The sequence below is a fragment of the Crinia signifera genome, chromosome 8 (genome assembly GCF_055691185.1).
Source record: "Crinia signifera chromosome 8, ASM5569118v1, whole genome shotgun sequence".
Taxonomy (NCBI): Eukaryota; Metazoa; Chordata; class Amphibia; order Anura; family Myobatrachidae; genus Crinia; species Crinia signifera.
The window spans coordinates 83,023,059-83,040,984 of record NC_139224.1 but is presented as its reverse complement, the minus strand read 5'-3'; the positions used below and the strand labels follow the sequence as shown (position 1 = coordinate 83,040,984).

Here is a 17,926-nt window from a genome sequence, read left to right as displayed (position 1 = left end):
GTCAGAAAAATCGGTCGCATTGCATCGCATGCGATCGATTCGATTTTTCATTGTACAGCCACCCTGATGGCTGATTACAATGTTAAATGCCCCCCCCCCAGACCCCGACTGAAGGATCAAGCCACCTTTGAGATGGCAACTGCTCATCTCTAATCATTACCCACTTCTCCTTGCTCACTGTCTCTCCCCTTGGCCACCTCTGATTCGCTGCACCTCCCCTTTTAGCTCTCACATGAAGAGCCCTCATCCCTCATATGCTTATAAACATACATTTGTTAAAGCATGTTATATATGTGCTGGATTCCCATGTGGCAACTGAAAATCAACATGCTTTACAGACTCCTAAGCCCACCTCAATACTTCCATTGGCTAGTTTCAAAGAAGTCTGGTTTAGGAGTGTGTAAAGTATACTGATTCCCAGGCACCTCTTTAGTCAACACAACCGATCCCCAGCACATATATTGCATACAAGTTCACATGTATTGGTGCATTACAGGAGGCTGGCAGGGTTTTTAAACATTCAAAAGTCTTTAAATTTTAAAACTATTTTGCTATAATTAAATACTCTGCATATTGTCCCCAAACAGTCAGGGCAAATAGAGTGTTCGTTTAGGTTTTTCGGTACTTATGTATTATCTGGGCTCCCATGTTAAATGAACCCCATTTTTTCATACCTCTACTATCCAACTACGCATGGAGTTGATTTTATATAGTGTGGCGAGCGCAGCGAGCCACCGTGCCCGAAGCATGGCGAGCGCAGCGAGCCCCGCAAGGGGACACGGTCTCATAAGAAAAACGGGAGCCCAGATATTACATAAGTACCGGTTTTTCAGTAAAACAAGTTGCTGTTAATGTTTTTACTAACCTATAAACGTGCTGAATGCTGTGTGTAATGTTGACTTTGTACATTTTTTAAAAATCCTTAACCAACACCCTGAGATCCACAGAGTGACGCTCCATATTACCAGACAGCAGTCAGATGGTGGATGTACAGAGAAGATGAATTCAATGTAACACCACCAATGTCAGAAACCCCTGTACCACCGTGTCCACATATACAAGAGCTACTCTCAGTGCCTCTGCCACAGCCTTCACACCATCCCTGGATGGCTATCAAGACACACATATCCCTATTGCACAATTAAATTAGGCAAATAGCCCAAATGAACATGAGTCATTAATGCTCAACAGCACACATGCTTCCATCAATACAGCAGCTATCTATAAATACTGTATAAGGAAATTGAATGATCGAATCTATGATACGTGCTGATGGTCCAGAGAACCGAGACTTACTTTCCCAGTCACACGTACTGCCTCCTGTCTGTCAGGAAATCAATGATCCATCTGTGGGTGGACTTGGGCTCGCTCAGCTGATATAGTCTTGGAGAAGTGGACAAGTTTTCATTAGTAGTTGTAGTTTGTTTTTTTATAAGGTGCCACAAAGTGTCCGCAGCGCAGTACATAGTAAACAAAAAAACAAATTACAAGGGTATACGTTACAGGGTGTGTTGATAAAATACAGCATAAATAGGGGTATAGCTGTCAGAACTAAAATCAGTATCAGTTCATCGAAATTGTCGAGGAGACTGAAGATGAAGTAGTGGAAGGGAAGAACAGGGCAGGAGCGCTGGTGAGGTAAAGAGGTAGGGTGAGTACGTGAGGAAGGAGGGCCCAACTCATAAGAGTTAACAGACAAAAAGGAGGTGGGTGGACGAACAAAAAACAATAGGATAAGTAGGAACGGATGGAGGGGTAGGGTAGGCAGGATAGGAGGAGCGAAAGAGGTTAGGAGGAGGAGGGATAGGCTAGTCAGAAGAAGTGGGTTTTGAGGGAGTGCTTGAAGGAGGAAAGGGAATCAAAAAGCCTGATGGGTGGCGGCAGGTTGTTCCAGTGCAGGGGGGCAGTGCGAGAGAAGTCTTGGACACGGGAGTGGGAGGAGGTGACTAGGTGAGAGGCACCACAAAACTAAAGAGTATAACAAAATCAGACATCAAACAAATCATAGAAAAGATAGTATATACAAGGTTAATAAATGAAGAGATGATAGCTTTTGTTTCCTGTATTATTAGCTTAGTGGTAAATACGTAACAAAAGTTGCACCTGTCTATAAAAACAATAATTAGAATGAACATGCTATCAGGGGCTGGCTGGCAACTTTTAGCCTGGGGGGGCAAGACCAGAGCACTTGCCCATAAGTAACAGCACATCATAAAAATGGAGGTTTTTCGTTAAAAATATATGTATTAATAAAAAAAAGATAACACCACCACCACAGGCTGCTCCCTCTGTTTAATAACAGGACACCACAGACTGCTGCCTTGTATAATAACAGGACACCACATACTGCTCCATTGCGTAAAAAAGACAGTACACCACAGGCTGCTCCCCCTGTATAATAATAATAATGCCATGACACCACAGGCTGCTCCCCCTGTATAATAATTTATGTGTCATGGCATTACTTTTATTATATTATACAGGGGGAGCAGCCTGTGGTGTCATGGCATTACTTTTATATTATACAGGGGGAGCAGCTTGTGGTGTCATGGCATTATTATTATACAGGGGGAGCAGCCTGTGGTGTCATGGCATTATTATTATACAGGGGGAGCAGCCTGTGGTGTCATGGCATTATTTATTTTTTTATAAATAGTTTTTATTAAGTCAGTACAAATTTAAACAGAAGGTACCTCAGATGGGGCCTCAACAAGTAACAGAAATAGTAGAATAGCGATGTTAGGTACAGGTGAATCGTTATAACTCAAACAAATACAGTACCGACATATTAACCAAATTAGAAAGTAAGGAATCTGAACAAAACAAACATGGGGGGGGATCCAGTCAATAAAAAAGACATAAAGAGACAAAAGGACAGACACACGAGGGTGCAGACATGAGGGGAAAGGGGGGGAGGGAAACCAGGGCAACATCTCACATAACAGTCGAATCAGTAGACAATATCGGGGCCGGATCCACCTGGAAGGAAATTCCAAGTGGAAGATGTCTTTTCTCTCTAAAGGTGCACCACTTAAGCCACTTAAAGTGTATAGAATTGGCGGAAGAGGAATACTTGCAATCAATCGTTTCAAATAGATAGTGTTGATGAATTTTACCTAAAATATGTTGTATATCAGGAGTCTCCGGGGACTTCCAGAACTGGCCAATCGCAGCTTTGGTGGCTATTAGGATCTGACCTACCAAGTAACTATCGTGCTCTGGGATGGAAGAAGAGAGGTGGAACAATGCCACCACCGGCTCCATAGGGATTTGGATGCCTATAATTTCTCCCATAAGGGTAAACACCTCCTCCCACAGTGGCCGCAATCTTGGACAGTCCCAGAAAATATGCAGGAGGGATCCAATACATCCACACCCTCTCCAACAAAGATTGGAGACCGACGGCCAAATAATATGCAGCCGCCGGGGGGTAAGGTAGGCTCTATGGCACAGTTTATAAAACATTTCCGAATGACTTAAGCACTTAGAAATTTTAAAGCAGGATAGAGCAATGTAATCCCATTCTTCTCTAGTAAGAGTTCTACCCAAATCGGACTCCCATCGGACCTGGGATGGAAGCTTATCCGACTGTAATCTGTTGACCTGTTCATTGTACCATCTAGAGATGCCTCCTCTATTATTTTGCGAGGTCAAAATCATAACCAGTCTTTTAGGAAAGGAAAGTGACACTACAGGTTTACCAACACATGAAGTCATCCAGTGTCTTAGCTGTAGATACTTATAGAAATCATGTCGTGGTATATCAAATTTCTCTGTGATTTCTGTGAAGGACATGAGGTTACCAACTGGACAATTATCTCTAAGTGTGGAAATACCATTTGCTACCCAATTATCTAGTTTCAAGTTGGGAATGAGAGAAGCTATAGTTAAAATGGTCAAATCTGGGCTGGGAAGGGAGGCCTCCGCATCCTTTATTATTAAATCATGCCAAACTAGGAGGGTGTCTCTTATTGCAACTCCTGGTCCTATCCATGGGCAACCAAAATAACTCCGGTAGGCGCACTCTAGGTAGAAAGGACTGCTCTATAGACACCCAAGGCTTTACTTGCCCAGCGGCGAACCAGTCTCTTGCTTGGTTCAACAAGCAAGCTGAGAAGTAACACCTCAGGTCCGGGTAAGCCACCCCACCCAGCCATTTGGGTAGAGTAAGGACATGCTTAGCTATACAGGGTCTAGATCCTTTCCATATATACCTGCCAAATAGTTTATTGAATTCCGCGAAAAATGATTTAGGGGGAATCCTTGGTATGGCCCTAAATAAATACAATATCTTCGGAAGCAGCACCATCTTGGAAGCTGCGATGCGGCCCAACCATGAGATTTCATGAAGACCCCACTCCCCTATAAATTTCTCTAATGCTCCCAGCAAAGGCTTGTAATTGCAAAAAAAAACATCAGGGGCCCTGGCGATTTGGACGCCCAGATATTTGATTGAGGTCAGCTGCCAAGCATATCGATATTGATCTTTTAACCGCTTAACTTTCTCCAAGGGGATATTAATAGGGAGGGCTTCCGTCTTGGTGGTGTTTAGCTTGTAGTATAAGATCCTAGAATATGAGGACAGGACCTTGTGAAGTTCGCATAAAGAGTCCTCTGGGTTAAGTAAGCACAGTAAGACATCGTCTGCGAATAAACTAATTTTATGGTTTATCCCTCCCAACACAGGACCCTCTATGAGGGTGGAGTTCCTAATTTTCTCCGCTAGAGGCTCCATGGCTAAGGCAAATATGAGTGGAGACAGAGGGCACCCCTGTCTGGTGCCATTTGTTATATTGAATAAATTAGATAAGCAACCATTATTAAACACTCTCGCAGAAGGGGAAGAATACAGTGCGAAGATGAAATCTTTAAATCTACCAGAGAACCCAAATTTAAGCAGTACGGATCTAAGGTACCCCCAATGTAATCTGTTGAACGTTTTTTCAGCATCTAGGGACATAATTAACAAAGGGGTCTTCTTAAATTCGCAGCTCTCTACAATATTAAATACCCTACGAGTATTGTCCGGCGGCCTGCCTGCCTGGAACAAAGCCAACCTGGTCTGCTGCTATAAGTGAAGGCAATAGGGGGCTTAATCTGTTAGCTATCAGCTTAGCGTACAATTTAAGGTCGGTGTTTTCAAGAGGGCTATCGGCCGAAAATTTTGTACTGCCGTAGGGGGTTTACCCGGCTTGGGGATGGTGACAATTCTTGCCTCTAGCATTTCTTTAGGAAAGTTACCCTTCTCAGAAGCATTATTAAACACGTTAAGGAGAATTGGCGCTAAAAGGGATTTAAAATGTTTATAAAAATTAGAAAGGTACCCGTCAGGGCCCGGAGCCTTATCTCTAGGCAGAGAGTCAATAGCTGCCTCTACCTCCGCTAAACTCCACGGAGAGCATAGAGCATCGACCGTACCAGGCTCCAGGCTCTGAAGTGAGAAATCAGCTAAAAAGCTATCAATGTCAGAAACAGTGGGTTGGGGGGTCTCAGTATCCAATTTCAAGTTATAGAGTCCTGAATAATATTCAGCAAATGTGTTGGCTATTTCGAATGGGTCAGAAATTTTTAAACCCGCAGCATTGTAAACACCATGTATTCTAGCCTTGGCCTGACGTCCCCTAAGCTTTCTAGCCAGAAGGCGACCCGCCTTGTTACCTAACATATAAAATCTCTGGTTTAGTTTAAATAAGTTCCTCGAGACTGTTCTGAGGGATAATGCATTAAGTTTTTCCTGAGCATTAAGGAGAGAATTGAGAATTAGCGTATCACTCGGATTAGATTTAAGCTCTGCCTCCAACTTAATCACTTCATCCTCACAGTGCCTAGCCTCTGCAGATTGAGCTCGCTTAATTCTAGAGGCAACCTGAATGGCCGAGCCTCTAATTACAGCTTTTAATGTACACCAGTGGTTAGAGACACTAGTGTCCTCTGGGTTATTGGTTGCGAGAAATGACAACAAAGAAGTCTTGATGGCGGTGCAGGCTTCTGAGTTAGACAAGGTATGGGCACCCAACCGCCAGGGACCAAGGGAAACTCTGCGGGAGCTCATGTTATATTTGATAAGTACTGGGCAATGATCCAACCATGTCATTGGCAAGATGCAGGCCTTGATAACAGACTTTAAAGTCCACTTGTCAGTTAGAACTAAATCAATTCTAGAATACGTGCGGTGGGGGTTAGAAAAAAAAGTATAATCACGCACCGAAGGGTTTTTGGCTCTCCAAGCATCAAATAGGCCGTATTCGCCTAGCAGATGACGAAACCCCAATGATTGGGAAGGGAGGGATGTAGGCCGGGGGCGACCCCCAGTAGGCTTGGATTTATCAATAGCAGCATCTAGCACCATATTAAAATCTCCCATTATGATAACAGCTCCTTTGGAGTATTGCTTAACCAAGGCACATAATTTCCTGCAGAACTTAAGTTGCCCGGAATTAGGGGCATAACATGACAATAATGTGACGTCAGAATCCTCTAGCTTGCCAACCAACACCAAGTATCTGCCCTCCGGATCTGCAACCCGGGACTCTACAGCAAAGGAGCTTTTAGAGGATATTAATATAGCCACTCCAGCTTTTTTGAAAGGGCCATTCGCCATGTAGCACTGGGGGAATCTATTGTCAAAAAATTTGGGTGGAGCAGATTTAATAAAATGTGTTTCCTGCAATGCTACGATATCGGCTTTCATTTTAAAGAAAGAAGATAATGCTAGCCTCCTTTTCTGAGGGGAGTTCAACCCCTTAACATTTAAGAATATAAAGTTCACCATAGGGCAGTCCGGAGGGCAGATAGTGACCCAGCGTATAACAGTTGACCTGAAATAAAAGTGATGGGGAGAAGATGGGAGAGGGGACACCAGACACAAGGACGGGGAACACAAAGACATAACATAACGGCTCTATAAAGAGTCAAAGTGAGACGCCAGAGACAGGGCGCCACACCAGGCATTAAAGGGGGGGGGTAGTGGCATAGAGGAGGGGGCCGGAGATGCCAGCAGTTTCCATTTGTGAAGTAGTTTCATCCCCTCTTCGACCTCGGAAACGGCAACAGTGGAACCATCTCTGGAGATGAGCAGCTTCGTGGGGAATCCCCATCTGTATAGAATATTAGCCTTTTGGAGCGCGCTGGTTATTGGGTGAAGAGACCGTCTTTTATTCAGCGTGGCTCTGGAGAGGTCCCCAAAGAGTTGTAAGGAGCCCAAAGCTCCAGCTGTATCAGAAGAAGGTCTAGCAGCTTTTAACAGGGCTTCTTTAATATGAAAGAAATGGACGCGCATCAGGACGTCTCTGGGGGCACCCTAGGTATTCTATGGATCCGGTCAAGGAGGAGGTCTGAGCTAGTTGCTGATGGAAGGAGTTTCCTGAATACGTCCAAAGTAAAGTCATGAAGACTGCTGTTGGAAATGTTCTCGGGAATCCCTCTTAGCTTCAGGTTATTCCTGTGGGATCTGTCCTCAAGGTCGCTGATTTTATCGCGTAAGGCCGCTACTTCATTCTCCAGGGCTGCATGAGAATCAATAAGTAAGTTGTGAGACCCAACCACCTCACCCATTTTGTTCTCCAGGGTGTTTGTGCGGTCACCCAGGTCATCAATTGACCGCTGACATGCCTGGAACGAGGTACGAAACTCTGCCGTCATGTCTTCTTTAAACTGATAAAGCAGTTGTTTTAAAGTTCCAACGGTCAAAGCAGCATTATCCTCAATCCCCGGTGTTGCCAGGGGATCAGTTTGGGGGGGGCGGGGGGATTCATCAGCACTCAGAGATGGAGGGCGCACTGTGTTTGAATCAGTGGGCAAGGGCCCCTGAGCCTCCACACGCTGCGGAGATGGTTTAAAAAAAGGCACCTGTGCGACATTTTTTGACACTTTACTCCTCTTAGAGGGCATAGCTGAATAGTAGTAGGGCCCAGAGAACCAATGTAATAGATAACCAGAGAGGGAGCACTAGAACAGCAGGAGATGAAACTTTAATTGTCCAAGTAAGTCCTCTGATGGGGGGCGAGTAAATCTGATAGCAAACTCGTCTTATTTAAGTAGACATTGTAGGGTGGTGCATATTAGGGGGCTAACACAGAGGGCATATTCCTGCATCCATGTTCAGAATCAACTGTGCCTGCAGTAACAGAAATGGTAGAAGCAGTTCAAGGCTGACACAGTATGTCTCTGTAGAAACTAATATGGCCACTGCCTCCAGGACACCCAGATGAATAGGGAATATGCAGCTGCCTCAACCAATATGGCCGCCGCACCTCCCCACTCGGTATTAGCAGCCGCAGGTGCCAATTCCTACAGTACAGGGTCCTGCAAGGGGCTACACAGGGCACAGGGGAGAGGCACACGCTGCGTCGGCGGCCTGAGAGGACGCACGAGGCGGCAATGGAGCACAACTGCGGCGGCTCCGGATTCCAATATGGCCGCCGCTAGACGCAAGCGGGGCTCCGGCAGCTCCTACCTTACAGGTGAGGCCAAGACAGGGATCTGCAGGGGTCCGACGGCACAGGGGGGCTATCCGGGGGGTCCTCTGAATCCGGGCGCCTTCCTCAGAACCGCCTATCAGCGATCCGCTATGCGGGGACTCGGCGGCGGCCCGGCTGTATACTCGAGGTCCCGGCTTTAGGGGGTGGTAGGCCGCAGTCAGCAAAGACCCGTGCCCGGGTCTCCCGACTCCGCAGCTCCTCCCCAGCAAGCTCCCCAAGGGTTAGGGGGTGTCCACAATGCCAGACCAGGTTGGGGAGAGAGGGTAAAAGATGTTTGAGGCTGAAACTAGAGCTTAAGAGCCGGAGCTCCAGCAAAGTGCAGCCTTCCTCTTCCCCAGTCAGGCCACGCCCCTGGTGTCATGGCATTATTATTAATAATGACATGACACCACAGGCTGCTCCCCTTGTATAATAAAAGTAATGCCATAACAACACAGGCTGCTCCCCCTGTATAATAATAATGCCATGACACCACAGTTTACTCCTCCTGTATAATATAAAAGTAATGCCATGACACCACAGGCTGCTCCCCCTGTATAATATAAAAGTAATGCCATGACACCACAGGCTGCTCCCCCGTATAATAATGCCATGACACCACAGGCTGCTCCCCCTGTATAATATAATAAAAGTAATGCCATGACACAAATTATTATACAGGGGGAGCAGCCTGTGGTATCATGGCATTATTATTATTATTATTATTATTATTATTATTATTATAATACAGGGGCACAACTCAGGAAACAGCAGAAATAGTTTTTTTTTTTTTTTTATTTGTGAGTTTGATGCTCACTTACTGTATGTTTCTCTGTCCTGCTGCTGCGGCTCCCAGCTTTTGTACACTGCTTGCTGCTTGATGCGGCCACAGTCCCCAAGACGTCCAGCCTGCCTGCTACTTCCTCTACAGACGCATGGGAGGGCGGCGTCATCGTCATGACGTCCACACCCAGCGTCTGTCACTGCCGGGCAGCAGAGGGAACAGGCGGCCGGGCCCTCCTCCACGTAACCGTGGAGGCCGGCGGCCATGTTCCTGTAGTCGCAGACATATTTTAAAAGCCTACAGGAACATGGCCGCCGAAATGTGGACGAATAGGTAAGGCAGCAGCGGACGCAGCCCGCAGACCTCCTGATAGAGCGGCCTGGGGGGCACATGGCACCCTGCCGCCCGGCCCAGCCCGCCCCTGCATGCTATTGTCTATACACAAAGTGTATGATGAGAGAAGCTTGAAGCCATCTATAATGTACTGTATTGCAAGTCACTATTTGGTTATTTAAAAAGTTTTTTCTTTTTTAACCAGACGACACCTGTTTACTGACATTAAATCTAAAGAGTGACACTTAATATTTGCTATGTGTTCAAAATATCTCCAAACACTTCTGGTATCACACTAAAAAAAGCAAGTCCAGTCATCACTAGTGAATTATGGTTTAATGAAATCATCAGGTTTTTAAATGTGAGCCAAAATTGACCGCAAAATATTCCACCCATTCCTTAACACTCATTTCAACATTCTCTTCATATTTCTTCCTTTCATCTCCCGAAATAAATTACTTTCTGTAAAAATGAAATCTGTCTGATATTAGGTATACAGTACTTCTCCGTGTATAAGGAAAGTTTACTGCGTGTATCACTAGTATACAGTGAAACAGCACCTAGGAAATGTATCAGATTAATGGACAGAGCAATGTATACATCTACTATACAGAAATCAGGAATTTCAGTCAGTTTATAAACTATAAATTTGTTCAAAAAGTTGCATGTAAGGAAAACCAGAGAGGAATTCCTAAGCTATAGTGGATCAATGCAAATATCCATACAAGGACCCTCTATAATGCATATTGTGAAGGATTTGTGTACCCAAATAAAGGTTGAGGGTGTATTTTGTTTTTAATTTTGGCGATGAAGGTGAAAGATTTTGTCTGTAGGAACATTTATTCAGAGATGAGCACACATTTGTTTTGTGGAAAGTTCATGTGATATATCTAACTGTGCTTGCTCTGTAGTCAAGCATACTCTTCTTGACTACAGAGCAATTCTAAGTTGCACACATCTCAGTTGCATCTGCTGAATGGGTGTAATGGATGGCAAAGGGACATTTGTGGTAAAAGAGGAGTCTGCTGTTGCGCAGACTCCTCTCTTCCTGTTCTCTGGGGCAGCATCAAACTCTCCCCCAAGATGGCCACCAAGATCACTACAGAACATGTACGGAAATCCATCTTAAAATTGTGTAATGTGACATGGAAACAGAAGTTTGCTGCCTTACTGCAGATTCACATGCAATTCACAATGGTTCCAGTCAGGGGCGTTGGAACATTTTAGTTTGTGAGGGCAAGATATAATCTCATTTTGGAACCCCTGAAATGCTAAATGGGGCATTGTGCACTCAGTCATCATGAACTGTTGCTCCATGTAGCCTACCTAACAGTCCCCAGGAACCTATCCAAAACCCCATAGACTGACACCAGGGTGTGAGGCCCAGGGATAATCAGTACCTCCATATTGGCCTCTTTCTATGTCAGTGTCATATTAAAGGCCCATGTCACAATGGACGGAATGCATCAAGCATTGCATTCTTCTTGGGATGCATCTTTGAGCACTAAATATAGCGATATTAAAAACCCACATTAACTTCCTCAGTATAATCAAAATTACTCTTTAATCTTAAATGAAAAACAATAAAAGTAAATACCCTTTCATCAACCTCTCCATAATGAGCCTCTTCATATAGTAACTTATGCCCATTATATTTATTAAATGTCTTCAACTTTACCCTTGGGTTCTACTCCACCACCCTTCCAACCTACCTTTTGCAAAGTCTGACTGGCAATCTTCTCTCTGTTCATTGTGCTTTTGATGCAAAGCTTGAAGCCACAGCAATTCAGTTTTCAAAGAGTCCTTCGGGGCATAGCCACTGCAAGGGAGGAGGAGGCACCATGGAGGAGTCCAGGATCACTGGAAATGCAGGCAATTCGAGGGAGGGAGAGAAGGCCTGCAATGGTACAGCAGTATAGAAGAGATGGAGAGGTGCAACTGGCAGAAGGTACCATATGGAAGCAGGAGGGGCTGTAGCTGCACATTACATGTAAAGTGCCACAGCTGGCAGTTGTATTTCACCTGACCATCCACTGTTCCTCTCCTCCAGTACATTGGGGGCTGTCTTATATTTGAGGGGACGAGCTGCCCCCTGACCCTCCCCATTCTCATGCCCTAGTTCCAGTGTTTCTGCACCACTACTCAGTGCATATAATCTCACCACCTGGTGAACTGTATGAAACCACTCTCTTCTCAAGCCACACTCCATCACCTATCTATGAATAAACCAACATCACTGGTTAAGTCAGGTCCACCTAGACAACTAAAAGTTACTTTATCTTTTCCATCTTCAATGCAAAATGAAATGAAAACATAATCCCTCCTATCGTACCACTTTGCAGATCTTGACTGCATGTTGATTTGGTTCTCCCGGCTCGCCGCACATGCTACATGATGCTTTTCTCATAGTGTCCACTGCACACTGCTCAGGGCCTAGTTTTTAAAACTGCCATCCTGTCTGTCACTGCAGTGCCACTGCTAGATGTGCCAGATGTTTGTACGGCCCACTTGTGTCGCTTTCCTGATCTTTTATTGTTTGTCCTCCGTTTGCTTCAATACAAAGCACCCCTGGGTTTACACAACAGAGTTAGCAGTACCCCTGGGCTTATATGCCAGAGTTAGCAGCACCCCTGGGATTATACAGCAGACAGAGCAACTCTTTTTTTTTGTGGGAGCCCTAACAAACCAATTAAACTGGGCATGTCCTGTTTATGTAGGTGTACCACTTTTGTAGGTGGGTGTCCATACGAACCAATCATTTCAGCCACAGTTTTTGAAGACCCTGTTGCTGAAATGATTGGTTTGTTAAACTGTGCATGTCCTGTTAATAACGTAATACAACATAAGGGTGGGTGGGAGGACCCAAGGACAATTCCCGTTTACACCTATTTCCTTTGCATTATGTGCTCTTTGGAGCATTTTTGGCCTAGTTTTTCAAATTGCTGTCTGCCACTGCAGTGCCATTCCTAGATGGGCCACGTGTTTGTGCCACCCACTTGTGTCGCTTAGCATAGTCATCCAGCTATCTTGGTGCAACAACATTGTGAGGTGTTCAGGATAGACTGGAAATGAGTGGAAATTAATGTTATTGAGGTTAATAATAGCTTAGGAGAAAAAAAATCTGTGATTTTAGCAGTTTTTATGTTTTTTTTTAAATCCAGATCCAAAACATGAAACATGAAAACGGTTGTGTTTTGGAACAGATATAGATCCAAAACACTGCCGGAGATACAGACACAAAAGTGGCTGGTGCACACCCCTAGTTTAAATTATATCTGCATGCCTTTTTGTTTCTTGGCCTCATGATCGCAAAGCATATTTTGTTAGCAAGTGAACAAAACCACTGCAGGTGGGGAAAATTTTACATGTGCAGAGAGAGTTAGATATGGGTGTTTTTTTTATTTATTTTTTATTCATTTTTATTTGTGGGGAATATATTTCTAGATAATTGTCTAATAATTTTCAGCATTATATTTATGTGTATTTTATGTTGTGCCTATATGGATTATGTCCATTTTTAATAAATCCTTTTTTTTATCTAATTAGTTGTGTCATTAGAAAGTGTCCCTCTATGCAACAGTGCTTCTTAGTATAACCAGTTATATACTGCTATCTCCAGATTTGGGTGGGGTGTGATCAAACTGAAATATACAGTAAACTGCAGTGTAAAAATAAAGCAGCCAGTGTTTACCCTGCACAGAAACAATATAGCTCACCTAAATCTAAAGGGGCATACACACAGGGTGATTTTAGCCCATTTTCTAAGCAATCTGACTAGATCGCTTAGAAATTAAGCACAGATCACTCCATGGCCCTTATTCAGATCTGATCGCAGTACAAATTTGTTCAACTATGAATCAGGCCCTTTGATCATTAAGTTCCAGATACTAGTTAATAGGGAATTGCTATGTAAGGAAAAACTATAGTACTTGAAGGGAGTGTTATATTTGTTTAATTGGGATTTGACTAAGACAGGGAGACATATCTTTGCATAGTACAGTAGTGCTGCCATTGACCATTGATTCTGAGGAGAGGTGAGGATCTCCTCAGATGACTGTAGAAATGAAATACATATTCAAGAACTCTCATATATAAGTTGAGAGTATTGATTCTGAAATTTCTTCTTGAATTGCATACTGTTTTGTCAACATAATTTAAATGCACCAATAAACTGTATTTTCAGAACTTCTCATACAGTAATACAGAATTTTAGAGTATATACAGTACAAAGAACAAAAGTGACAAACGATGACAAGTGCCTGTATGATACATTTTTTTCTACTAGCCTAATTTCAGTGCATATGCACATACTGTATCTTGATATGTTGCTTTCTGAGGCGTACTCACACTCAGCCCTATAGTGAGAGAAGAGGAATAAGTGACTCCTCAATAGCAAGTTGTTTTCAGATGTGGACAGAGCTGTGTTGCATGTTGTGCAGTGCTGTACAGGTCCACGACTGAGGACCCAGTACAACTAACTGTCAGTGATTGACAGTCTGATGCTGTAATTGGGCAGGTGATGTCAGGCAACCAACTGATGATATCACAGATGATCCAATGCTGTGCCCTAGGATGAAGATCATTAGCTACAGTACATTACAATATTAGAGCTATCGCTGCTGCTTACAGGTAAATAGCGGCAATAGCTAATGTGTGGCTATCTGAATCTGGCCCTTTGTTCAGCTGCTGAGCAAGAAACTATATTGGCAGGGAAGCAAAATGTATTGTTATGCCACTGACCACACTAGTGCATTTCATTATTTGATTATTAGTTATATGTAAAATGTCCAAGTACAATATAATGTATCTAAATTTAATTGCATCAGTGTCCAGGACTCTTCAGTTAGAACTTAGCCACTGATTGGACAGCAGTGTGATAGGATTGTAGGGTAAGGACTCAATCTATCACTAAAGATGCGTACACACGGGGGAGATATATTGCTCAGCATTATATTGCTAGAAATATATTGCTGAGCAATATATTGCTCAGTCTCTCCTTTTCATCAGTGACCAGAGATGGTCGCTGATGAAAAGAAACCTCTGCCGGCGGTGCCGCAGAGGTAATCAGCTGGTCGCAGGAGCAAGTTCCTGCGACCAGCGAATATAATGGGGCTGAAAATGGGAGCGCGCACCTGGCGTTTTATTGCCGGGGCACACTTCCATCACTGGCAGTATGGTCGCCAGCGACCATATTCCCATCAATATCAGCCTCTATCGCTGCTGTGTGTACACGGCTTAATGCACATTGAATAGGTCTGTAGGGCTGCCAGATCCATACAATCATACCTCCCAACTGTCACGATTACAGCGGGTCCTGTCCCGCTGTCCCACCCGCGGCAGGCATTGTCCCGCTGCGGGGGGTGGCAGTTGGGAGACCCCCCCAATCTAATAGAATAGACGCTGTGCGCATGCTCGTATGAAAATGGGGTCGCGGCTAATTAGCATAAGCCGCGCCCTCATTTGCATACGCCCCACCCCCTTTTCGGGCGCTCACGCGGTGTCCCTATTTCCCCAACACAGAAGTTGGGAGGTACAGTATGTACTATTATTGTGTAAAAGGGTATCGGAATGGCTGATAGAAAATGTATATTTCAACAGTCGATAGGTCAACACCAAAAGGTTGACTTGACAAAAGACTCTCACAAGCAAAAGAGTTTTTGGGGACTTTTTTAAGTTTTGGAACGTTTTTATACTTTACCATGCACATAAACATTGATTGGGAATAGTAAAGTGAGCAGCTTTAGCGGAGTGAGCCACATTGCCCGAAACATGGTAAGCAAGCACGGCACACTAATTGGGATCCAGATGCTCAGGTGTCAACATTGACAGAATTTTTTTTTAAAAACTCCTGTCGATCTTTTGCTTGTGTCAACCTTTTTTCAATATTGACCTTGTACATGCTGACCTTTTAAAGTCAACCTAATGACTATCAAACTAGACATTGTCTGGGAGCTATACCACACCTGCACACCTGTGTACAAGGTACCACTGATAGCATGGCATTAATTTGTAGAAAATGTACTTTAGTATAAGAAAGTATGCAGGGTTGTATTGAGTTATTACACCACTTGGAAAAAGCGTATTGACCATAGACTGCAACTTGATAGTACAGTATTATGCCAACTAGGGTAATTGTTTACCAATCTCTTAAAGTAACAGTAAACTCTTAACAAAAGACATTCTGTTGACTGGAATTCCTTGCCTCTCCGTTGTGGTGTGGGAGAATGAATGGAAGAACAGTGCGCTGCTAAATATTTGCTGCAAGAAATTTTCTTGAACTAAACTAATATTTTCGATAAAACAGCAGATATACATTTTATGAATCTTCAATTTATGCTCAATACCTACAGTAACATAAAATGACTAAATTTGCTCTGTGAGAGGAACGATATAAGTGACAAATATTAATAATACATTATAATATGAAAGTAAATATAATGGGCCTGATTCAGCAGCAGTTTATAATATGCGATCCTTAAGCAATGCAAATGCAGGGGGAGGTGCATACCACCCCCTGTCTGTATTTGTGATCGCATCAAACTGCTAACCTTACTCAGGCTTGCAGTTGCAGGCTGGCTTGCGAGGCCAAGAAAACTGCACCTTGCAGCGCAGTCCTTGGTCCAGTCCCTCTTCAAAAAGAGGTGTAGCATGCCTCCATTTCTGGAAATGCACCCCTGCCCACAAATGTCTCTGCCTGATGTGTTTGTTATTCTGTGCTGTAATCACAGGACCCAACCTGTGCATGCGCAGAACCCAAACATTGGGGATAATGCACCTTGAACCCAACAAAAATCAGCCCCAATATCCCCATTTATTTTCAGTGCAGTAGCATGATCTCAAACAATTAAAATATTATTAACAGTTTCTTATATAGCACATACATATTCCGCAGCTTTACAGAGAAACGTTGAACATTCACATCAGTCCCTGCCCCAGTGGAGCTTACAATCTATATTCCCTGCCACATGTACATACACATACATTCTAGGGTTAATTTGATGGGAGCCAATTAGCCTACCAGTATATTTTTGGATTGTGGGAGGAAGCCAGAGTACCCAGAGGAAACCCATGCAAGTATGGGAAGAATATACAAATTCTGCACAGATAGAGCCATGGTGGGAATCGAACCCATGACCTCAGTGCTGTGAGGCATTAATGCTAACCATTACACCATCTGTACTGCCCCGATGATCAATGGATGATCAATTATATCATATACAATATAACTGAGCAGAAGAATGTTTTAAACTACTGTATTATGAGCCAATCAATAGTAGGTGGGGGTAATAGGAGTTTATATCACACCATATCATGTGAGATACTGTAATGGAAGGTTTATTTGGTGTAGATCCATTAACTCTAGAAACGTATCTTGTACTATTGTTAATACTACCGCAAACCTATGGCTACCTCATTATGAAGGAACCACAAGTTACAGAGTGCCTCAATGTAGTGCCATAGCATCTGCTCAGTGAGCGGATGAAAGGCTGAGGCTGAATTTAAGCTGCTATGGAAAATATTAAAGTTGTACTGGTTTCCTCAGCTGGCCGGAGAAACGCACTATCAGACATACGCATATCACACAGTATGTTCTCGGAAGATGAACACATTTTTAAAACAAAATAAATCCAGACATTTTACTCACTTCCGTGTCATGCAGGGGCTTCCCAGGAGAGCACTTTGGCTCAGCAAAGAGATTCCGTAGACTACAGGAACATGGTCTACTCTAATATGTTATTTGTTCAAATCATTAAATCAACATTAGTTGCAAGTCGGGAAGGCAGTCACTTCTTACAACAGATCCAGTTATACTGGTCAGAACTACAGAGAGGAAATAGAGACGCGAGAAAAATTTATGTTCAGTTAAAATTCTTCCTCATCTGGCCAATTCGGCTCTATCCAGTTGGAGGAAATGTTTTCACACTCCACCACCTACATTTAGCATAAATCAATTTGTGCAATTAATTAAAAATTATCCTTTTTTATTAATAAATATTTCCATGTGTGCAAGCAATTCTCATGTTCATAAACCTCCAGAATATATCATTAGCATTACCACCATGCGCTTTTGCAATTAAAATTAGAAAAGATATATACTAAGCAAAATACAGTAGGAATTGGTGTATTCGTATTCAGACGTATTCATATTTTTGTAATTTAGTCATGTAAAATAACATTAGTATATTGTATTTTACGACCGTAACAACCTTTGGTAAACCGGTCGTATTTGTATGTTTACAAAAATATGAATGAATACGCAAATCGAAAGAATATGCCTTGAATATTACATTACTCCAATGTAATTTTGAAATTTACTATCGTCATATTTCAAAATATGAACGTTTGCTAG

General features: G+C 43.3%; 1 long non-coding RNA gene across 1 annotated transcript in view; it reads right to left on the bottom strand.

Moving 5' to 3' along the window:
* Window positions 1-1,300: 1,300 nt before the first annotated feature.
* The window catches only part of LOC146025600 (uncharacterized), a 56,798-nt gene continuing 40,172 nt past the window's right edge, over window positions 1,301-17,926 (bottom strand). The window contains exon 3 of the long non-coding RNA XR_014454247.1: window positions 1,301-1,383. This is a non-coding gene — a long non-coding RNA (uncharacterized LOC146025600). The remainder of the gene's footprint in view (window positions 1,384-17,926) is intronic.